Source organism: Mustela erminea, chromosome 3, assembly GCF_009829155.1.
Source record: "Mustela erminea isolate mMusErm1 chromosome 3, mMusErm1.Pri, whole genome shotgun sequence".
Lineage (NCBI taxonomy): Eukaryota > Metazoa > Chordata > Mammalia > Carnivora > Mustelidae > Mustela > Mustela erminea.
In genome coordinates this window covers 75,414,477-75,439,100 of record NC_045616.1, presented here as the reverse complement: position 1 = coordinate 75,439,100, position 24,624 = coordinate 75,414,477, and the positions used below count along the sequence as shown (strand labels likewise).

General features: G+C 36.6%; 1 protein-coding gene across 4 annotated transcripts in view; it reads right to left on the bottom strand.

The window, feature by feature from the left end:
* The window catches only part of PDE4D (phosphodiesterase 4D), a 1,483,850-nt gene that overhangs the window by 976,035 nt on the left and 483,191 nt on the right, over positions 1 to 24,624 (bottom strand). Inside the window, exon 1 of one of the 4 annotated variants that reach the window (XM_032334879.1) lies at positions 5,966 to 5,981. The exons of the other annotated variants lie outside the window; for them this stretch is intronic. The gene's annotated coding sequence lies outside the window, so the exon portion shown is untranslated. Of the gene's footprint in view, positions 1 to 5,965; positions 5,982 to 24,624 lie in introns of those variants that run through there. 4 annotated transcript variants of the gene reach the window in all.

Below are 24,624 nucleotides of genomic sequence, written 5' to 3'. Positions count from 1 at the left end.
CAAGTAAAAATATTTTTCCAACTTCTATATAATGACTTACAGAAAATTCATATATATATCTTGATGTATGACATACCTATACCTTCATGCCTATGAATAACGAGGGAGAAAATGAGTCCCATTCTTTTTCTCCATACTTAGGACCACATTTGTAACACATTTTCATATAGTATGTGTAACTTGGATGAATATGCTTTGCAAACTTTTACAGTAAGACTTTGTAAGGGGAATTTAAAAAAAAAAAAAAGGCCATGAAAAGGAAAGCTGAGCACCCAGGAGAATTATGTTAAAATCATAATTGAATTCTTCAAATTAGATCTTTATTATTCACATGCAAGGTAAACCAAGTCTAGAATACAGTAGAAAAATTAATATTTTGATGTTGTTGGAAAAAACATACTGTTACAGCAACAATTATTATTTCCCAGTGATTGGAAAGTCTAATCTAACAATGTTTATTATCTCCACGTCTTCAGAATGATAGACTCACCAAATGTTACCAGGTAATATGCTACGCTTTAGTCTTTATGTTGTCTCTTAGCTGTGTTCTTAAGAGTGCTGCTTTATTTCCCTGAGTTTTCTGTTTCTTTATTAGAAACATAAGAAACTGCATTTCTCATTACCTACAATGTAATAAACAATCATAAGTAACAATTTCATTTCCTTCTGAGTTTTAGAGATAAAGAAACTAGTCCAGAGCGGCAAAGTACTTTTCCCAAAACAAGCCTGTTCATTGTAAGTTAAAAACTGACTTTGGGGAGCCTAGCTTAGAATTTCTGCTGAACTCCTTATTACACTACCATCTTTGACAAGGTTGGTTCTCCATTTGAACATTTAGGATAATAATTTTTTTTTAATTTTTTAATTTTTAATTTTTAATTTTTTTTATAAACATGTATTTTTATCCCCAGGGGTACAGGTCTGTGAATCGCCAGGTTTACACACTTCACAGCACTCACCAAAGCACATACCCTCCCCAATGTCCATAACCCCACCCCCCCTTCTCCCAACCCCCCTCCCCCCAGCAACCCTCAGTTTGTTTTGTAAGATTAAGAGTCACTTATGGTTTGTCTCCCTCCCAATCCCATCTTGTTTCATTGATTCTTCTCCTACCCACTTAAGCCCCCATGTTGCATCACCACTTCCTCATATCAGGGAGATCATATGATAGTTGTCTTTCTCTGCTTGACTTATTTCGCTAAGCATGATACGCTCTAGTTCCATAGCATAATAATTTTTACCTCTCAAGTTTATTGTCTGGAACAGAGATATGTATTATTTAAAGCACCAATATCTGGCACAGTTTGTACTCAACAAAATGGCAGCTACTATTATTATAATCCAGGTTAATTTCCTTTATATTTTCACAGCACAATGCTGCCTTTGGTAATTCATTCATCTTTATAAATTCCACAGAGAAAATTTGTCTTTTTCTGGTTTATATCTTGAAAAATGTAAAAGGATATGCAGTGGTGTACTCTACTCAGCCTTTCATTTTATTATCCAATTTAATGGACAAATAGAATAAAATAAGGGCACAAAAGGTAAAGAACATGTCTAAGCTAAAGTCAAAGTTCATTTATTTCAAATCCTAGATATGAAGATCCAGATTCTAAAAATCTACACTCTGAGAAATCTTCTTGATTTGTAAACATTAGTAATAATAGCTTCAAAAGGAGCCAATCCAACATGGATGGACCTTGACAGCATTATGCTAAGTTAGATAAGTAAGAAAAAAACAAATTCTGTATGATCTCACTTATATGTAGTATCTAAGAGAGAGAAAAAAAAAAAAAAACCTCACAGAAAAAAGAGATTCAATTTGTGGTTACCAGAAGCAGGAGTACAGGAAGGGGAAACTGAATGAAAGTGGTGAAAAGAACAAAATTCCCATTATAAGATAAATACATACTAGGGATATAATGTACCACATGATAACTTCAGTTACCACTGTTATATGATATATACGAAAATTGTTTAGAGAAAAAATCCTGAGAGTTCTCACCATGAGGAATTTTTTTTTCTTTTTCCATTCAGTATCTATTTGAGATTATGAATATTAACTAAACTTATTGTGGTAGCTATTTCACATGTGTAAGCCAACTCACAGTGTTGTTATACTTTAAACTTACATACTGCCCTATGTCAATTACATCTCAACAAATCTGAGAAAAATTTTAATAATGACTAATATTTGTTGAGTCCTTACTAATTGGTGCTTGTTTTACATATACCAACTCTCGAATTCTACTGAAATCCTCTGAGTTAGGTGCTGTTACTTTTCCCATTTTTACACACTATGAAACAGCATGCCTTCATCAGCCACATGATTGGTAGGGTAACCCCTCCAGTTTGCCTAGGACTTTCTGATCTTAGCACTGAAATTTCCATGTCTGCTGAAATCACGCAGGCCCAAATTAGGATGGCTGAATACCCTTCAGGTCAAGATTCAAAACCAATTTTCTTTTAGTTAAAGGTGGAGCTAATAACAACTGTGTTTTACTACCTCTAACAGGTATAGTGTGGTAGGGTGCAGATTACTAGAAGAGAACATGTACTAATTGACCAAAACTTAATAAGCTTCATATTTTCATTAAAATAACAACAGAACTGAAATCAGGACACAAACACTAATAATTAATGATAATCCTTGTTGGTTAAATCAGGAGACTGAGTTTCCAGGATAATTACTTTTATGGTATTAAGAGATCATTGAACCTTTCTGGGCTTTAGTTTCTTTAGACAAAATTGAGAGGTTGTACAAAATGAACCTTAAGACCATTTTCAGTTTTGAATACTCTGATTTTATGATAGTCAATGGTAAAATTAATGTATAGAGAGATGGCAAATACAGAAAATGAAAAGGTAATAAATGTAATATTCTTGGCCTTTAGATTGAGAAACTGAGCCTCAGTGTGTTTGTGAAGTTCTATGTCTTCATCTAAGGACTTAAGTCCAAACTGAACCCACATTCTGGGGTTGTTAACAGGTCATAATTTGCCTTACATATTTCTCAAGAGCAGTTAATAACTGAAGTGTATAAATACCCTTCTTCAGTATGAACATGGAAAAGAAGAACAAAGGATGAGTCTAGCAGAGCTGAACACTGAATGCAACTGGCCAAAGCTAATGTATTTTGTAAGTGTTGAGCTGCCCACTCTGACAATAGCATTGTTACTGCAAAAATGCTTCATATAACCCAAGCAATCTGATGAAAGACTCAATGTTTGTGACATTCTCTTTTAGATAAAACCACTTTGAGAGGTAACCTCTTTTGAGAGAACCTCTATTAAAAATATAGTATTTTTATCTTGACAATAAAAATGACAGAACAGTATATATCTATATCCTAACATTTCCATTAAAAAAAAAACAGTATGACAAAGGGATCTTTAAAAATTCCAGATCAGTGTATATCAATGATATTTCAAAGATATATAGAATAACTGGTAGAAGGCAGGAGGTTAAATGGCCTTATTTTGTAAAGAAATGTAAAACTGACCACTAGGACACATGTATCTTATTGCTGGAAAATAGTATTTTTGCAAAGGTTGGAGGGATAAGATATTATTTATGATATATCTAAGCCATCATTTCTCAAAATGTAATGCCCAAACTCCCTGCACAGTAATCACAGATGGTGCTTGCTAAAATTCAGATTCCCAGGCCTTATTCCAGATCTGCCTAATCAGAATCTCTATAACTAGGATCTAGAAGTCTGAATAAGTCCTCAGGATGATTCCTATGCATACTAAAACTTGGGAACTAGTGTTTTTGACATGTTAGGCGTAGTCCAGTAAGACTGGCAAAGATCCAAGTAAAAAGATGTTTATTCCAGCTTTTTTTTTTTTTTTAAGATTCTATTTATTCTTTAGAGACAGATAGATACAAAGAGAGAGAGAACATGATATAGGGGAAAGGAGGAGGGGGAGGGAGAAGCAGACTCCCCGCTGAGCCGGGAACCCAATATGTGGCTGGATCCCAGGGCCTGGAGATCATGACGTGAGCCGAAGTCAGACGCTTAACCATCTGAGCTACCCATGCACCCTGCATTCCAGCTTATTTATAGTAAAGAATAACTGGAAGTAATCTAATTGTTGTATTGAGGGATTGGCTTAATAAATTTTGATTTATCATTATGAAATATTACGAGGTTGTTAATGCAGAAAGATATGTGATTATGTTTATGATAAAACATCAACTAAGAAAAACAGATTACAAAATGATCTTACTTTTGTAAAGCTATGCTAAAACAAAACAAAATGAAAAATCAACATATTATAGTCACAGAAAAATTCTGGAAGGATATAGCCCAATTCTCTAAAATGGCTTTCTTTGAGTGATGGCATTGGGATGATGTTCATATTTTTATTAATAATTTCTATATTCTCTATAAAAATGTATTACTTGTGGGTAAAAAAGTACAGTGAGAGTCAATAATAAAATGAAACATTCATCTTGATATGAATGGGATTCATAAATATCACTTAATTTGCTTTAAGATATACAATATCAAAAGACAAAAAATACTAAAATGTTTGAATCAGTTTAATGCAAAACTGTTAACTTGTAATAAGATGAAATTCCTTTGGGCAACTAAACAATTTGCTTGGAATAGCTGACCAAAAAACAAAACAAAACAAAACAAAAACCACTTTAGATAATTATTTTCACTGTTAGGACAAATATGTCTCTGAAAGGCATACTTAAGGAAAATAATTCCATAATAATAACACTTAAAATGAATGAGCATTAAATATGTTGTCACCATTACCATTATTATTATTTTCCTTTCAATTATTTTCAGCTTCTATTCTATGCAGGATATTTAATTTCTTTGTTCTCCTTTTTTTTTCATCCCAAAGTAGATTGCAAATCAGTTTACAAGGCCCTAAGAATAGGGACATATGCATAACTGGTGTTAAATAAATTGCCATGGTTGCTGATAATCTCATTGTTTTTCATATTTGTTTCTTATGTGGCATTGTAGGAGAGAATGTTTTTGGACACAGAGCTACATCACATTTCCAGACTCTATTGCAGGTAGTTGTAGACAGTATCAATGCTGTTACATTACATGTAATGGATTACAAGGAAAGGAAACATATCCCACTTTCACACCTGGCCCATAAAAACTGTGAGGGCAATCTTTGTTCCTCTCACCCTCTGTAACCCCTTGCTTTACACTGAAGATCATGGAGACAAAAGATGGAAGGAGTCATGGTACCAAAATCACTCTTCAGAAGAAAACCCCTTGACAATCAAAAACACTTAATTTGGGCTACATGGGCCACAAATAATTTTTCATTCCGGGAAGCCACTAAAATTTGGGGTCTCATTATAGCTAGAGCTATATTACATATAATCACATCCCTATGAGTTCAAGTTATCTTAATCATGACATCATTCTTTCTCAGTTGATTCCTCAATCTAAGAACTGATTAAGTATATACTAACTTCCAAGACTGTGTAGGGTGCTGGAAATACAGATGAATAAGGCATTTCCTTTCCCTCAAATATTTCTAGTCATGTGGGGACAAAGATAAATAGCTGATAGCCATAGAATGAGAGCTGTTAACAGAGGGCTTAGGGCCCTTTGGGAGGACGGATGCAGGGTGACACTTTTCTTCGAGAAAGGGGCTGCTGTCAGAAGTGACATGGCCGACGTAGAAAAGCTGGGCTTTCTGAGGCCAACTAATTTTTATGATTATGTTTACTTGTCCATTCAGTTCTGTTTAGTCTCACACCTGGATCGGCGGCTGTCTCTTCCACTTAAGCAAAGCTCTTGGATACTACACTTCCGCCGTCTCTCTCCTCCTCTGACACACTTCTGGTTCAAAACCTCGGGAGCCTCCTGGGTGACTATGAAACTGGCACCTGCACATGGCGGGCAGGGTGGCATGGGCGGGGCAGGCAAGCCTCCCCAGGCGGTTACGGGCCGGTCGGATACAGTCAGGGAACTTACACAACAGGCGGATTCAGGGCGCCGCCAGCCCTGCGGATCACCACAGACAACACCCCGGTCTGAAGTTGATGTGCATGCCTCCCCTGCACTCAGTCACAGGAACCTCAAAGTCTCCACAGCACACGGCTCCCTTGAGGCGGCGCCTGAAAACCAGCTCCTGCGGCGGAAATGGTGCGAGGAAGGGACATTCATTCCAAGGATAGGGTGTGGCGGAGGGACCTCTGAGTGCCCGGATGCAGCTGGGGGGGTCAGCCAGAGGCTATGACCTATCAGTGACCTCCTCAAACAGGGCATCGCTGTGGCAGATTTTACAACCCAGTGCGTCCCCTTCTACAGTGAACCTAGAGGAGTCAGCAAGGCTTTCCCCTATCAGGGAGGCTGCTGGTTTGGGGCTGCAGGGTGCGCTGGAGGCAGGTACCACAGCAGCAGTATAGGCGCATGCCAGGGAAGACCAGCATCAAGATAACAGTTACCAAAATAAATTTTTTCTGCCCCAAGTCCCATGATCCAAACCACTGATTTACTAAGCCCACCAGATTGGGGTGTCCTCATGTGATTTAATAAAGATGATACATTTTAACAGACTCATCAGATATAAACATAACGTTGTTTGAATAATGGCACAGGTGCCTCCTTGGGAGGCAGTAATAATGTCCATTCTATTTCAGAAGAAAAGCTTTTTCATTACAAAGAATTAAGTGTTCAGTAAAAACAGGCTTTGCCAACCATCACTTAAGGTTTGTGGGGTAATTTAATAAAAACATCTGTGTGCCCTATAACATCTTCCGGGCCAATGGAGGGAACAAAGACGGTGGCCAAACGATCATACTGGTGGAAAACAGAATATGCCTGGAGGAAACAGAGGTTGGTAATTTTTGTTACTATGGAGTGGATTCTCTTCTGTGGCTAAGGAAACTCCAGGATGCACAGCCCAACCACTAAGGTAGAAATCACAAAGATTGTGCTATACACCCGCTGGATCCCATTGGGGGCTATCCAAAAATACCTGGACTGTATGACCAGTCAGTATCAAACCCATTAGTGCCAAACCAGTCACTATCCTTTAATATAACAGTGACTATGCAACTTTGGTAATATCCACCCCATGTCCCTGGTACAATTGGGTTTGTTCTGTTTAGAGTGATATCTCTCTTCCCAATAAAGGGGGTGCCTGAGTGCTCAAATGAACCCATCCCAAATTTGAGCACAGCCATCCATGGCTCTTGGTTTTTTTTTTTTTTTAAAGATTTATTTATTTGAGAGAGAGAGAGAGGTGGGGGAAGGGCAGAGGGATAAGGAGAGAGAAACTTAAGCAGACCACTGAGTGCTGTGCCCAACATGGGGCTCAATCCCACAACCCTGAGATCATGACCTGAGCCAAAACCAAGAGTCAGCCACTAAACTGATTACATCACCCAAAAGCCCCTAGCCATCCATTGCTTTGATAGTGGTATTTTTAGGCCCTTCTGGTCAACACTTTGATGGGCTACCTATGCAGTTTGAATGCTTAAAAAAAAAAAAAAAACCACCCAGGCCCAGTTATTAATAGTGTGTGTCACAGACCGTTTCTGGATCAGTATTAGTAATATCAGAAGAATTAAGAGTAAGAGTTCTAGGTCATTATTCCTTAGTATACTGCTTTAAGGCCTTCCAGTCCCCTTTCTGGAGTGGTGATACCTACCATAGAGAGTGGTAGCTGCCCAGTTACCCAAAAGTTGGACTGATTCTATTGTCAAGCATATCAGTGGACCCACTTTCCATCAAAGTGCCCATCTGTGACCAGACACCAGAACAGTAGAAATCCAAGGTTGAAAAGACAGATATTTACTAGGTAATTATATGGGAAAATATCCACCTTGTATAAGAATTACACCTGTGCCTTGATCATTAGGTGTTAACGTGGTTGCAGCTTCAAGAGTTTGAACTGGTTGTGTTTACCATGCCAGAAGGCAGCACTGCCAGATGAGAAGAGATAGACTAGAAGCAGGATGTACCAACCCAGGATTTCTACCTTTTTCTTTCTTTCAGCAGTATGTGTTTCATTCCAATATAGTGTGTTTCAAGAGCTTCACCTTGCAGCAGGACAATAGGGTCTTAGTTGAGCTTACATAGTTCCTCCTCACCCAAAGGTGCAAAGTAACTCACTCATCCTGGGAGGACATCCCATTACAAATTCCAATAGAATACCTCTTTCCCAAGTGTGATGGGGCTTGTTGTCCTCAGCAACACAGCAAATTGATCCTTGGTGAGAGTCAGGGTAATGGCTATCTCCCACAACATCTGTAGCATTAGTTGTCTCCATAAGAGTCCACAGTCATGCAGATAGGGTAATAGACCATGTAGTTGATCATTCAAATGTTGTAAAGCCTGGGACAGTACTTTAATCCACCCAGCCAAAGTAGTTTTACCTGTTAGTAATTTAATTTCTGCTTTAGTACTCCTTTCTACCAACTCTGCTACTTGGGGGTTGAGCCTCCATTCAATATCACATTCCACATCATGACCTTGGAAATGTGACTCCTGATCACTATTTGGTGAAGGTATCCACTGAGTTTCTCTAATCCCCTAATAGTGGCAACCTGGTTTGCACAGCAATGGGGGAAAGCTTGGATTAGGCTAAACACAGTGTCCTCACAAACCAAGGCATATTTAGAACCATCACTTGGAGGAAGGGGCAAATATAATCAATTTTCCAATACCTCATTGAATGGGAACTTCTATGGATGGCTCCAGACTCTTTTGGCAGTTGCCTTAGGCATTATTCAGAACATACAGGATGTGCTGTTACTGCATTAACCAAGTTGCTACATTTTAAGAGTAATCTGACATCCATGACAATAGGCAATCCCACTGGATGCTACAGTGGCTGCTCTTTCTCTGAGGCGATCTGCTGTATCTACTAAAGGGTCAGTTGCTAAAGTTCATACCCTAAGCTAGGGCATCAGTTTCCTGATTGCCAGGGGCTATCATTTCCTTGAGTCATAAGGTAATGACCATGAAGACTACATCAGACTCCTGTAGAAGAGTCCAAATGACTTCTACTTAACCTGATCCTATAAGGGCTTACTCATGATCACCCACTTCTGGGCTTCCAATTGTCCATGCCATAGGGTTACTCTCTTTATAATAATCCAGCTGCTTGTGCAAAAGGTTAATGGCCAGGGATCATGAGTGATAACCAGCCAAACTGCTATTCCTTTAGCCCATTGGCTGCTGGGCTTGTTCCTGTTTCCATCCGGATGTTGTCAGTGTTGGGCTGAAGAGTGACTGCAGTCCATGTGGGTGGGTTGTCCATAGGTATACCAGGCATTAGCAGGAACTTTCCCCACTCCCTCTTTATAGACCACCACAAGAATAGGGGTGGAGTAATCTGGAGGATCTATATACTCCACTGGGCCTAGCAGCAGCCATATTTCTAGACAGTGGGTAGTCTTCATGGTCATTACCTTATGGCTCTAGGAAATGATAGCCCCTGGCAATCTGAAACTCACCCCTTGAGATGAAGGGGAGTTCTTACCATGATAGGCTTTTCCTTCATAAGAGGCTCAACCTGGAGGAGTACTGTGTATGCTCCTAGGAGCTGTTGCTCTATGGAGGTCTATCTGGTTTCTGTTCCCTTCAGAACTGGGACCAAAATCCTAGGGACACTCTCTCCTCCTGTTATCTCTGCCATAACACCCAACCCATACCTTCTGGAGTCACAGACATCTAATTCAAATGGTAGCCATGCTTAAGAGATGGCCCAGAGCTTCAATCTCTTTAATCATTAATACTTCTGTCTTCTCAAAGGCAGCTTGGTGCTCTGACCCCCAGTCTCATAGGTGCCCTTTCTTTACCATGCTGTTTAAAGAAGAGAAGCACTGTGCCAGGTGGGAAATAAAAGTCTTCCCAAACACCAAAATCCATACAAAATCTTACACCTTTTTCAGGTTCTTAGGAATCTTAAAAAGACTGTGAAGCAGTCTTAGCTGGGTTCTCTCAAATATAATGTACTGATGGTCTCAACAACACACTGCTCCCTCAGTGCTTCATCCTTGAAAATAGCTTCCACTGTGAGGATAGTGGGCAGAACACACATTCCAAGGACAGGGAGTGGAAGAGGAGCCTCCAGTTGCCTGGGTCCAGCTTGTGGGTCAGCTGGTGGTCATGTTCTTTCAATGACCTCCTCCTCAACATGTTGAAAATATTATCCAAGACAATGAAAGCAAATAACTGCTGCCTTTTAATTTATGGCCTTAAGTCAGCCTTCAGCCTGCCAACTCTAGTAAGATGATTTGTTTATGTGTCTATTCCCATCCTTAGCTTGGACACATCTGGAAGGAAAAGAATGTGCTATAATAACTTTTTTGCCTCCAGCACTCAGCCAGTGCCTGGGACAAAACATGTAAAATAAACCTTGTTGAAGGAATCAGTGAAGGGAATAGAAACACATGACTCTATTCCTTCAACTATAAGAAAGTGGGAACTGGGAAAATAGAATTAGACATTGGTATTACCAGTTTGTGTTTGTAGCTATTGATATAAGTTAGATTAACAAATGCAAAGTCCTTTTTGCAATGTAAGAAACATATAAACATGTTGTAAGCTTTTGAACATAGACATCTTTGAGTACCATTATTCTGTCTATGACAGATATATTCTCTTGTCCTTCCTTTTTGGCCAAATCCTGAATAATGAAGTGAGAGTCAGGAATGGCTGTGCTGGTTAGGGTTTCTCCTTTTCCTTCTTCTCCCTTCTAATGAAGTCATCATCATCCCCATTTCGTTAACTCAAGGACTCCCAAACTTTGTGATTTTTGCTGAAACAGAAATTTGACATCAATTTTACAGTCATTTTTTTCTTTTTTTTTTTTTTAAAGATTTTATTTATTTATTTGACAGAGAGAGATCACAAGTAGGCAGAGAGGCAGGCAGAGAGAGAGAGAGGAGGAGGAAACAGGCTCCCTGCTGAGCAGAGAGCCCAATGCGGGACTCGATCCCAGGACCCTGAGATCATGACCTGAGCCAAAGGCAGCGGCTTAACCCACTGAGCCACCCAGGCGCCCTACATTCATTTTTCAATGGCACTTTATATCACTCCTTAATCTGGCTGCTTTGTCTTCCCTATGTTTCTACCTCCTTGGTCCTCCTGGGACTACTATACTTCCCCTGCCCCAACTATGTAGTTCAGCTAGGGTTACCAATCTAAATCCCTCCACCCCATAGCTATAAGCATGGACACTGCTCCAACGATGGAGAAAAAATCCTTTTGAAGATGTATATATTGCTGACTTGGAGACATGTAAACCCACTCCCAACCACTGACGTTGAAAGGCAAGGGGAACTGTGGAAGAACCTGTGTCATGTCCCCAGACTCGGAAGAAACGACTGTGGTAGGAAAGAATGAAGCTGAGCCTTGGGGGAGCAAGATTAACAAGATACATAGGAGGTTCTTTGGGCAATTTGATTCCCTTGATTTATGTGAGCTAAGGACCCACCCCTGTCCATCCTTCCCCTTTATCAAAGTCACACAATCCTTTTTGTTTAAGCTAATTTGAATTAGATTTCAATCATTTCAGCAGAAATATTCTTTACTGGTATAGTCCTGAGTATAATGCTTACAATATCTCTTTAAATTCTCAAAACAACAACAACTCTGTGTGTGTGTGTGTGTGTAAATATAAAATATAAAGTGTAAAATTTATAAAATACACACATACACACACACACAAAAGCTTCGTGGTTCCAGGACAAAAAGGAATTTCTTTTAAAATTCCAAGATTTTGGGGCACCTGGGTGGCTCAGTGGTTTAAGCCGCTGCCTTCGGCTCAGGTCATGATCTCAGGGTCCTGGGATCGGGTCCTGCATCGGGCTCTCTGCTCGGCAGAGAGCCTGCTTCCCTCTCTCTCTCTCTGCCTGCCTCTCCATCTACTTGTGATTTCTCTCTGTCAAATAAATAAATAAAATCTTTAAAAAAAAAAATAAAAAAAAAATAAAATTCCAAGATTTTAATCACTCAAATTGCTTTCATCTACCCCCACATTTGAAACTTCTTTCACATACATATTCATTATGATAAGTATTTTTACCTAAGTTTTTAAGTAAGTTTTAAAGATTTCAGGCATTCAGTGCTTCCAGAGTACCTGTGTTATGCAGAGCACTATAGAAGTTAGCAGGCTAACTAGTTCCACAGGTTTCAGGGAAAAGAACAGACTAAGCTGAAGATAGATTTGTATCACTTCCAATGTTACATTCCTTTCTCCTGTGTAATTAGTTTCCTCCAAAATTAAGCTCTGAAAAGGTAGTTTTCCTGTGTCTGAGTTTACAGTATAAACAAGATAATTTTTTGAAAACTGAGCCAACACTTTAAGGACTAGGATACAATTTAATAGGTTACTATGACAATAAATTGAATATCATACCATTCAAAAGCACTCTATACCAACAGTAGACATTTTCTATATGTATTATACTGCTATGTCTCCATGAAATTGTTCATGATATATAAAGCAATAATTGAAAATCTGCCTGAAGATTCCCTAAGCCTTCTGCCAAATATTTTTCCCGTTATCTCATTCCTCATTACATGTATTTTTTCTTAAAATCTAATGCTAAGGTTATCCAAATAATCTTATAAGAAACTCAGAAGTCAAGGCAATAAAGATAAATACCTAAGGTCTTTCAGTATTAAAAAGGTCAGGCATTGCACCGAATTAGCACAATCTGTTTTCAAATGGTTATTTGTATACTGATATAATGAGTTGCAAAATGAGTTGCGTATGAAAATGAAAATCTCCACCTCAGGTTAACACAAAGATAGCACAGAGCTCTCAAGCATCTGTAGAATAAAATCCAAATACAGACTATTATTTCAAATGGATTAGAGGACACAGAAATTACTGAAGCTTTTGTAAAGCCATCCTCTATAATTCATTCATCAGAACTTCTAAAAAGTTACTAGAAGGAATAGGAAACTTCCCATTCAGCAATATTCTACTATAGATCCTCATCAAAAAGAAAGTCAAAACTATGGGATTCAATCAACTTTCTGTAGGTAACACTGCACCTTTCCTGGATGACCTTGGAAAATGAAGCAGATTCTATTTTGTTAGCAGAGGAAGCAAAGAAAATTTAAGGATAAGTGTGACCTCTATTAATTATTTACTTCACAGTGATATACAATAATAGAATCACAGCTACAAAAAAGAAACTAACAGTTTTTTTGGATCCATGAAAGTCATCTTCCTGGGTTAAAACTCACCTGGCTTATTATCTAGTGTTTTAAAAAATCTCTTACTTGAGTAATCAGGTGTGAAACCACAACATTAAGAGGCACGCAAAGATCTACTGTCTTCACTTTCAAATTTTATTTAAATACCACTATCAGTCAATATCAATCAGAAATGTATCTATAAACATGAAAGCAAAAACTAAAATGATCACTTAAGAGAAAGTATTTTTATAATAATAAACTAGGTCTGTAATTCTAGAATAAACTAACAAAGAATGAGGTGTAGAATGAGGTGTAGAGAGGAAAGAAGAGACAAAGTAATGCTAAATTCCCTCTTCAAATGGAAGGAGCCAAAAATTATACTTTCAGTCTTGGCTTTCATGCTCAGGTAACTAGAAAATATTTCATTGATCTTTAGATCAAAGTAACATTTATGTTGTCTACATTCAACATTATAATTAATAGTGAAAGATAACATTTAGTCTTATTAAAATAAAAAAATGCAGGAATGCTCGCAGCCAGCCCTTTTACTTAATATTATTAATAATATTCACTATATTAGATGTTCCGTATAAGTACCTACTTGATCTTTGAGCACTGAATAATGTACAGAATTTCTGAATCACTGTAATGTACACCTGAAGCTAATATAACATTATATGTTAATTATACCGGAATGAATAATGAATGAATGAATGAATGAATAAATAAATAAATAAAGCTTCATCTTAAAAAAAAAAACCTTACATGAAGGACTATTATTATTCCTATTTTACAGATTGGGAAAATGAGGCTTAGGGAGGTTAGTTTGCCACTTAACTTCCACTTTAGGGAGGATTAAGAGAAACTATTGGTAGGCAGTAAAGCCAGGTTTTCAGACTAGGCTTAACTTACACTAATGCTCATCATTTTAATACAAATATAGCATTGCCCAACTCCTCAAGTACTTCAGACCCATCAGGGATATGTTAATAGAAATAAAAGTCACAAAACTATAGTAAAGATGAAGAAATTATTGTCATTATTTGACTAAAACCTGGTTTAATGTAGAAAACCAAAAAATCAATTGAAAAATACTTGAAGAAAGAAAAGTTGGGTGAATTTCTCCAGTTATAAAATAGAATACGGAAAAGACTTTTCTTTATGAAATTAAAGAGCTGTTCTTAAAACTACAATAGAAAAATATGTTATTTACCTTTTTAATTAAAAAAAAAAAGCTTAAAGGGGTGCCTGGGTGGCTCAGTGGGTTGAGCCTCTGCCTTCACCTTGGGTCATGATCTCAGGGTCCTGGGATCGAGTCCTGCATTGGGCTCTCTGCTTGGCGGGGAGCCTGCTTCCCCCTCTCTTTCTGCCTGCCTTTCTGCCTACTTGTGATCTCTCTCTCTATGTCAAAAAAATAGATATAAATATTTTTAAAAAAGAAAGCTTAAAAAGAAATAGTTAAAAACTATATTTAGAGTTCTACGTGAATTTCTTAAGACTGATGTAATCAAGCCTGAGATTCCTTGCAATTATTTTCTAGGTTTAATGTCATTGCAAAAAAGCAAAAACAAACAAAAAAATCATTTTTTTTATAATGTTAGCAAGGTCTTTTTTTTTTAATTTTTTTTTTATTTATTTAACAGAGATCACAAATAGAGAGGCAGGCAGAGAGAGAGAGAGAGAGAGAGAGAGAGGAAGGGAAGCAGGCTCCCCGCTGAGCAGAGAACCCAATGCGGGGCTCGATCCCAGGACCCTGGGATCATGACCTGAACTGAAGGCAGAAGCTTTTACCCACTGAGTCACCCAGGCGCCCCTTTAGCAAGGTCTTTAAAAGAAAAGAAGTGAGAATAAAAATATTTTTAGAATAAAAAATAATGTGAGGATAATCTTAAAATTATAATACTTAAAATTATACTATGATACTACAATCACAAAAACAGTTTGGGACTTGGAAATAATTGACAGAAATATCAGTGAAACAATAGAGAATTTCCTTTAATTTTTTTTATGCAAGAATTTAAGGTGTGTTGGAGAGCCTGGGTGACTAAGTGGGTTAGGCCTCTGCCCTTGGTTCAGGTCATGATCTCAGGGTCCTGGGATCGAGTCCCACATCAGTTTCTCTACTCAGCAGGGAACCTGCTTCCCCCTCTCTCTCTGCCTGCCTCTCTGCCTACTTGTGATCTCTCTCTCTGTCAAATAAATAGATAAAATCTTAAAAAAAAAGAATTTAGGATGTTAATATGTATTAAAGGTAATACTACGAACTAATGGGGAAGGAGCAGTGTTGTACAGGTGTTGAGGAAAGTGGTTATATTCACCATGCAAGGTGGAACAGGAAGTTCCAGACCTCATTCTCCTACTGAGACACAACCTTAACAAAAATATAATGTCTGAAGAATATTTATGAGAACTCCAGGAAGCAGTTAATAAGTTGCAGTACTCCAAGCAAGTTCAAAGCCAAGAATAGTCACATTGAAATGGGTAAGAAAAGCTATTTTATCTTAACCATGATAACTTTTTCCCAAGCCAACACAGTCTGGTGCAAAAGGAAAAAAACCCAACTTGTGGGCTTTCTTTTGGTAAGGAAAAAAGAAGACTACACTGTACATCCAGTATTCCACACTTTGTGGAGCAGGCCAAAGGACTTGTTTCTGTCTCACCTAACTTGGAGCACTGATAGGGAATAAGAATATTGTAGATGTGTGGGAGCAACCAAACACAGAAGAGAGCTAGCAGTGCTACAGAACTTTCAAAGTACTGTGGACAGACACCAGAGCGGGCAAGAAAGTATAAACTCCTGAAAAAGAAACTGAAAAACTTCACTAATTGAGAAATTATGTGCACAGATTCGGAGACTGCTTTTCCAGAAAAGGCTTGGGAAGCCTCCAGAATATCTGACCATGTTGGCAGCTGTTCTCTAGAAAGCCAGTCTGTAAAGACCGGGAAGGGTTATGGTTTTTTCAAATACACAAAACATGTATTGCATGGAGCAGTGGCTGTGGTATATAAATAATGAATTTTGGAACACTGAAAAAATAAGATAAAATTTTTAAAAATACACAAATCATATCAAAATAATAATAAAAATAATGCACATGAAAGTATAGGGAAACATGGCCCATTCAAAGAAAAAAAATTAATTTCCAGAAATTGACCCTAAGGGAACAAAAATTTATGAAATTCCTGAAAAAAAAAATCAAAAGAATTATCTCAAAGGAGCTCAATGTGCTATAAGAGAACACAGATAGACAAAAATGAAATAAAGAAAATTATGCATGAGCAAAATTAGAGTATCAACAAAGAGGAACTATAAAAGAATTAGACATTCGATCCCGGGTTTCGGCACCAAAAAAAAAAAAAAAAAAAAAGAATTAGACAATATTTCTGGACTTGAATACAGTAATTGTATTGAAAAATTTGGTAGAGGAAATCAATAGCAGACTAAAACAGAAGAAAAAAATCAATGAACCTAAAGACAGGTCATTTGAAATTATAAACAAAACAATTAGAAGAAAAAGAAAAAAAGAATTTTAAGAGTGAGAAATTCTAAGGGGCTTATATATGCATTATGGGAGTCCCAGAAAGAAGAAAGAGAAAAAGGGGAGAAAGTATATTTGATGAAATAATGTCTGAAAATTTCCCAATACCAAGGAAGGAAATAAACATCCAAATTCAAGAACAAAAAGGACTCTGAAGTAAACTTAAAAAAGCCTCCACTAAGACACATTAAATAAACAGTTAGAAGTCAAAGACAAAGAGAAAATCTAGGAAGAAACAACAGAAAAGTGACTCATCACATAAAAAAGAGCCCCTATGAGATTGACAGTGAATTCTCAGGAGAAATATTACACCCAGAAGAGAGTAGAATATGATATATTCAAAATGCTGAAAGAAAAACACTGCAAACCAAGAATATGATAGCTGGCAAAATTGTTCTTTGAAATGAAGGAGCTATAAAGAATTTCCTAGATAAACAAAATCTGGTGGGGATGAGAGGTAGGACAGTTCAACAACACTGGATCTGCCTTATGAGAATTGTTAAAGGGAGTCCTTCAAGTTGAAACAAGAGGACTTAGATAGCAACACAAAGTTATATGAAGATATAAAACTCTCTTATAAAATATTTAGGTGAAGGTAAATATCTAGACAAATACAGAATTCTGTGGTACAAAAGTCATTTTAAATTCTAGTGTAGGGGCACCTGGGTGGCTCAGTGGGTTAAAGCCTCTGCCTTCAGCTCAGGTCTGATCCCAGGGTCCTGGGATCAAGTCCCGCATCGGGCTCTCTGCTCAGTGGGGAGCCTGCTTCCTCCTCTCTCTCTGCCTGCCTCTCTGCCTGCTTGTGATCTCTGTCTGTCAAATAAATAAACAAAATATTTTTTTAAAAAATAATAAAATAAATAAATAAATAAATAAATAAATTCTAGTGTAGAATTTAAAATATAAGAGCATAAAAAACTCTAGAACTATGTTAATGGAGACAAAGCATAAAAATTTATAATCTGTAAAATTGATAATGTAAAGTGAGAGGGAATGAAAGGAGTAACATTTTTGTATATGATGGAAATTATCAGTTTAAAATAGATTGCTCTAACTATAAACCATCTTAAGTAATCTTTATGGCAACTGCAAAAAAAAAGGACCTATAGAAGATGCAGAATGAAAATGAGAATTTCTAAATATTATATTTGATAAGGAGTAAATATCCAAATTATATAAATATCTAAAGCTCAATAACAAAAGTCAAATAACTCACACTAAAAATGAAAAAAGAACTTGAATAAAGGTTTCTCCAAAGATGATACACAAATGAATACTAAGCATATGAAATGATGTTCAATATCACTAATCATTAGAAAAATGCAAACCAAAGCCACAGTGAGACATAACACACTTATTAGGATACTACCACCACCACCACCAACAAAACAAAATAACATATTTTAGCAAAAATGTAGAGAAAAGCACTTCTGCATTGTTGGTGGGACAGTAAAATGGTATAACTGTTTTAGAAAATAAAATGGAAGTTCCACAAAACATTAAAAAAGAACTACCATATTATCTAATAATCCTACTTCAGGGAATATAACCAAAAGAACTGAAAACAAGACCTCAAGAAGATATTTTATACTAATATTCACAGTAGCCCTATTTTTAATAGCCAAGATGTCAAATGTGCATCAACAGATGAATGTACAAAGAAAATGTGATGCGCATGCGCCCACACACACACACACACACACACACACACACACAGTGGACTATGGCTCAGCCTTAGAAAAGAAGAAAATCCTGTCACATGCTACAGCCCAGGTGAACCTTGAGGATATTACACTAAGTGAAATAATTTAGTCATAAATATGAGTCATAATCTCAAAATAAAATCTCAAAATCTCAAAAATAAATTTGAGTCATAATCTCAAATACTAAATGATTCTACTTGTTTGATGTACCTTCAGTAGTCAAACTCTTAGAGAGTAAAATGGTGGCTTCCAGGAATTGGGGGGAAAAGGGAAGGGGATTTGCTCCACATGGATATAGTTTCAGTTTTGCAACATAAAAATGGTCTAGAAAGCTGTTGCACAATAGTGTGTAGATAGTTAACTTAAAAATTATCATTAAGATAATAAGTTTTTTAAAGTGTTTTTTTTAAAAGTAAGCCACAAAAATAAAATATAAGTAAACATTTAATTATTCTTGGGATGGGAATGTGTTTACAAGCACAATAACAGTGGAAGAAATGACAAATGAAGTTAATTTTTAAAATATTAAAAACTGCCTCAGGTAATGATAAATAGCAAATACTAGCAATAGGTATGCCAAATGGTTAATATCCTTAATATGTAAAATCTTTACAAATTAGTAAAGAAAACACTCTTCTCTCAATGGAAAAATTAGCTCAGAACATTAACAACAATTCACAGGAAAAAAAATGAGTCATCTTTCTAATAATATTGACTGGCTATGTTGACAACTTTTTTTTTTTTTCAAGATTTTACTTATTTATTTGAGAGAGAGAGACAACATGAGCACAAGTCCAGGGAGACAGAGGGAGAAGCAGACCCTCTCTGAGCAGGGAGCCTGATGTGGGGCTTGATCCCAGGCCCCTGGGATCATGACCTGAGCCAAAGGCAGATGCGTAACCAGGAACCTCTGTTGACAACTTTTTTACTGATAATAAAACTATGATAATCAAGAGCATGTATAATTAGAGGGAAAAATATGACAGAAACTTTCTAAAATATCAGTTTGAAGTGTGCATTAAAAGCATTAAAAGCCATTCATGCCCTTTAACCTCATTTTACCACTTCTTTGGAAATTAATTTTAGAAGGTTGTTAACAATGCAGCTCCAAATTTTGAATAAGGATATTATTTGTAACGTGATTAAGGGTAAATACTTCGAGACAACCAAAAATTCCCCAGCTATAAGGAAATTACCTTAAAAATACATCTATATAATATTAAGTAGCTACTAAAAAGAATTTATTGGAGAAATTTAGATAGCATTCTGTCAAATGAAAAAACTTGGAGCTAATACGATAGATAATGCATTGTTCTCAAAACTAGTTATTTCTCCTTTGTTCTCTCTCACACCCAAACTAACAGACTAGAAGGAAATACATCATAATGATTATCTTGGGTTGTTTCCTTAGGGTTGTTTAAAGCACCCACATTCAAAACCAATTACACATAACAGAATTTTTAAAACCAAAGAACCAACTAGCAAACATTACTACATTCTTTGTCAAAAGATGTGACCATTTCCCTGACTACCATCCCCACACATTCTGTCTCCTGTCATTATCACTCTACTCCTCTTCTCCCTCTACCTGCAATACTGGCAAGAAACATGGAGGTGAATAAGATGGAAAAGTTTCAAAGAGACAAGGAAGGAAGAAGAAGAGGCACAAAAAAGAATAAAAATTTAAGAAATATAAGGGGGCAAGGGAAGGTTGAGACTATGGGGAAAAAAAAGAATTAGATGTGATAAAACAATCAATGCAGTGAAAGTAGTTATGGTTAGTATCTCATGTTTGTAGTAAATGAAAATATGAGGAAAAAGCGACATTTCAAAATACATTTATGCCCCTCCCAATAATGAAAAGAAAGTCATTTATGAAGCCTTTCTATCTAACTACTAATTATAGAAAGTTAAAGAGACATGTTTATATGTTGAACAACACCATAGGAAAGCAATCAACAAAAACCAATCTGTGAGAAACTCTAAGATATATGACCCAGCTTTTTCAACGAAGAACTGCAAAGAGAAAGAGAGAAATTTATAGTCTAAAAGAGAATTAAGATATAATAATTTTGATCTATTAACCTTGTTTAGAACTCATGTTAAACAAACAAAAACAAATTAAAAAGTTATTTTTAGTCAGATAAATTTGAAATTAAGAAATTACTACAGGGGCGCCTGGGTGGCTCAGTGGTTAAAACCTCTGCTTTCGGCTCAGGTCATGATCCCAGGGTCCTGGGATGGAGCCTCACATCCAGCTCTCTGCTCAGCAAGGAGCTTGCCTCCTCCTCCTCTCTCTCTCTGCCTGCCTCTCTGCCTACTTGTGATCTGTCTGTCAAATAAATAAAAATCTCAAAAAAAAAAAAGAAAGAAATTACTACAAAAATGTAAGGTGTTTTCATATTGATATAATTTTTTAAAAGTCTATGTGCCTAAAAAGGCACATAAGATATTTACAGATGAAGTAATATTATATGTTGGATTTGCTTCAAAATCATCCTAGCAGAGAGAACTGTGGCTAGGGATACAGATGAAGCAAGAGTAGACTATGCAGTTAGAATTCCTAAAGCTGGGTGATGAGCACTTTGGGTATATTTTACTCTTCTTTCTACTTTTTCCTATCTTTGAAATTTTCCATTATATATTTTCTAAAATATAAAAACTCATCAGGATTTTCTTTAAATCAAGAAAGGAGAAATAAGATGCTCTACAAAGAAGAGAGGGTTCCCTCAAACAGAAGAGTCACTGAAATAATACAGTGGCTATATCACCATTTTACCTAAGGCTGGCTTTAAAACTGGTGTTAAAGCTGTATGTTCACCATGCTCTATGAGGAAGCTATGAAAACAACTGCATACACTGCTGAGTATTTCTGAGAGACAGTGGCTGTGTACATTCCATACATGATGATGATGATGGTGGTGGTGATGGGATGATGATGGCCTGATGATGAAAAGAACAACAACGTGGGAGTCTAAGGTTATGGGGTACCACTCTGTGACTGGAGTTTCTCTATTATTCCTTATGTGCTACAAAAACAATTCATAGATCTAATTAATAGATCCAATCTCACCACCAGGTCTCCACTAACTTTACACAATTAGGTACTGTTTTTCTTTCTTTGTCTTAAAATCAGATACTCAGAGGATAATGTTATCCCTTATAAATAGCATTTAGCAAAAATCAATTACAATATTCCCTTCAAGTTAACTGAAAGTTCCCCAGAATTTAATAAGCTATTGCTTTTCATAGTTAGCATACATCCCCCTAAAACTGTACTCCAAATACATGCATCCCTGGCATTCAAAATCAGGACTTCATACTTTTCTTTCCTTCAAGGTTATAAAGTAATTTCTCCTTTCTTGATTTTGAGAATAGTAAAATTGCTAGAGCTTCACAATAAAAGGTGCGTAGAATTTTCACAACAAGACATTTAAAAAGTAGACACTTAATTTTGTTCCTTTGGCACATTTTGGCCTCGAAATATTTTCTAGGTTAGTTATAAGATGATTTTTCAGAACATTGCCTTCAATAATTGCCCTGGACAATGAAAATTGAAACCAGTTCCCAATGGTTTGATTTATTATCTTGGTTTCCTTGAAGGAGAGAATAACAAATCACTCCAAACCTCAAGGCAACATGGATTTTGTAAGTTAGATTACAAATATGAGGAGATAAAAATGTATTTTCATCACATGGGAATGATTAACAGCTAAAAAGCAGAATAGACACAGACATCAATATGAACATGAAATACAGGCAAGAATCTGAAGAATCTTAAACAATAGATTATTGCAATGTAAAAAATCCAGAAAATCACTTTCTTGCCTATACCATAAATAAATAATTGGCTGTTTTATCTCTCAGGTTTGTTACTACAAATACACATTCTACTTTACTGTTACTATGTTTAATATTTGAAGTAAAATACATAATTTCATTCCACGTCACTTGTCTGATAGATTCTCAGGGGTGGAAGTGACTTTAAATGCCATCTATTGCAGTATTCCCCTTAGTCCATGATGCCCCACGTGTACAGCTAATTGATTTTTCCTACAGTATAGCAAGTATACCATGACTCCTCCTTCAATATTCCATTCATGGAATGTACGAATACTTAGCGAACACCTACCATGCAGTCCTCCTGATTTAGGTACTTAGATATAGTTATAAACAAAATGGACAAAGATCTCTGCTCTCAGAGAGCTTACATTCTAGTAGTTCCTAGAATGGGATTCACCACTTACAACATGTTTGAACCAAAGTATAAAATATAGCAAATCTCAGGTCACTGTGAGAAAGTCATTCTATGTATCAGGTGGGAATGTTCTTCTTCTTATTACCACTAGTATTCTGCTCTCTGGGGTCACACACATAAGGTATAAGTGCTCAGCCCTATGAAAGTTCTTCAGATATATTTGCATAATTTCCACCTCCAACCTTGTTTTATAGGTTATGCATTCCCGGGCCTTTTCTTTCAGGCACCAAGCACTCAGATTAATATATGGATCAGGCATTAAAAGCAAAAGAGTGAAGTAGGAAGAGAGGAGTACAAAGATAGGATCACACACTTTCATGGTTGGTTTCCATAGAAGAATGTAACGGCACAACCAGAATCCTATATATAATGAAACGTCTTCTCATTTTGAAGCATCTGGTACTGTTTCAAATTTCTAAAAAACAAAAAACAAAAAACAAAAAAAAAACTCCATGTGGGCCATATAAAACATATCTGAAGGCCACAAGTTCAGGACCAGCTTCAGATACACTTCACGTAATACAGTTTTGACTTCTCTCTTCATATTGATGGCAAGTCTTTTAATATACTCCAGCTTTTCTATATCCTCTTTAAAGTGCATTGCCCAGAACTGGCATCCTAGTTCTGGTCTGGGAGAACCAACACAAAGAGACATATAATTACCTGTCCTGTTTTAGATCCAGTTCTATTCATGAAACCCAAGTATGGATAAATGTTTGGGGAAATGGCACTTCTGTCATATTACTGATAGGTGCTTACTTTCAAGCACCTTAATCTCCTGATGTTGTTAAACCAGTTCTCTCCTCTGTCTTTATTGCTTCTCAAACAACATTAATTAGTACTCCTCTCCTTGGTGTTTCAAAGTTTTATACACTTTTTAAAGCTTTTAAAGTTTTGTTTTAGTATATTTACTTTTCCCCTCAAGTCTAATAAATACTTTTTGTATGCTAATTTTGTAAATGCCCATTATTAGCTATGCCTTCCAATTTTGCCTACTCTGTGGATGCGCTCTTTTTACCATTAATGCCACTTTCGAAATTAATGATGAAAATGATTAACAGGAGAGACACCTGGCTGGCTCAGTCACTGGAGGATGTTCCTCTTGATCTCAGGGTTGTGAGTTCAAGCCCATCTTGGGCATAGAGACTACTTTAAAAATAAAGTAAAATAATTTTTTTTAAATGGGGAAATAGGACAGATCTAAAGACAAAATCCTCCACTCAGTTAATAGAAACCTTTCTGTAAATAGACACTAATTTATAAACACAGATACTCAATTATGACTTTGTATATTGGTACCATCAATTCCCTTTCTCCATCTTAGTCCCAATTTTATATGGAAGATTTTATCATGTGCTTGCTGATATCCAAGTGGACAGTGGGCACAGCATTCCTCTGGTGTATTGGTCTTTCAGGAAAAGGAAATTAAATTTAACCTGACATACTTTATTATTAGTGACCTAACACAAATTCCATATGATCACCCCTTTTCTTATGATTCACAAAAACGTTTTTTAAAGCCCCATTTTAGAACTGTATTTAAGATTAATCAACTCATTCATGCATTCAATAATTATTTATTGAGTGTCTATGTTAAGCACTAGAAATAAAATACGGACAGACAAAAATTCCTATTTAGAATTTCACTAATGTGGGGGGAATAAAAATAAGCAATATAGGGGCACCTGGGTGGCTCAGTCATTAAGCATCTGCCTTTGGCTCAGGTTATGGTCCCAGAGTCCTGGGATTGAGCCCCGCATCGGGCTCCCTGCCGAGCAGGAAGTCTGCTTCTCCCTCTCCCACTCCCCCTGCTTGTCTTCCCTCTCTTACTGTGTCTCTCTCTGTGTCAAATAAATAAATAAAACCTTTAGGAAAATAAGTTAAAAAAAACAATATAAGTAAGTGAATTACAGAGAATGCTGGATAGAGTCAAGTATTCAAGAAAAAATTAAAGATGGAAGGTAGGTA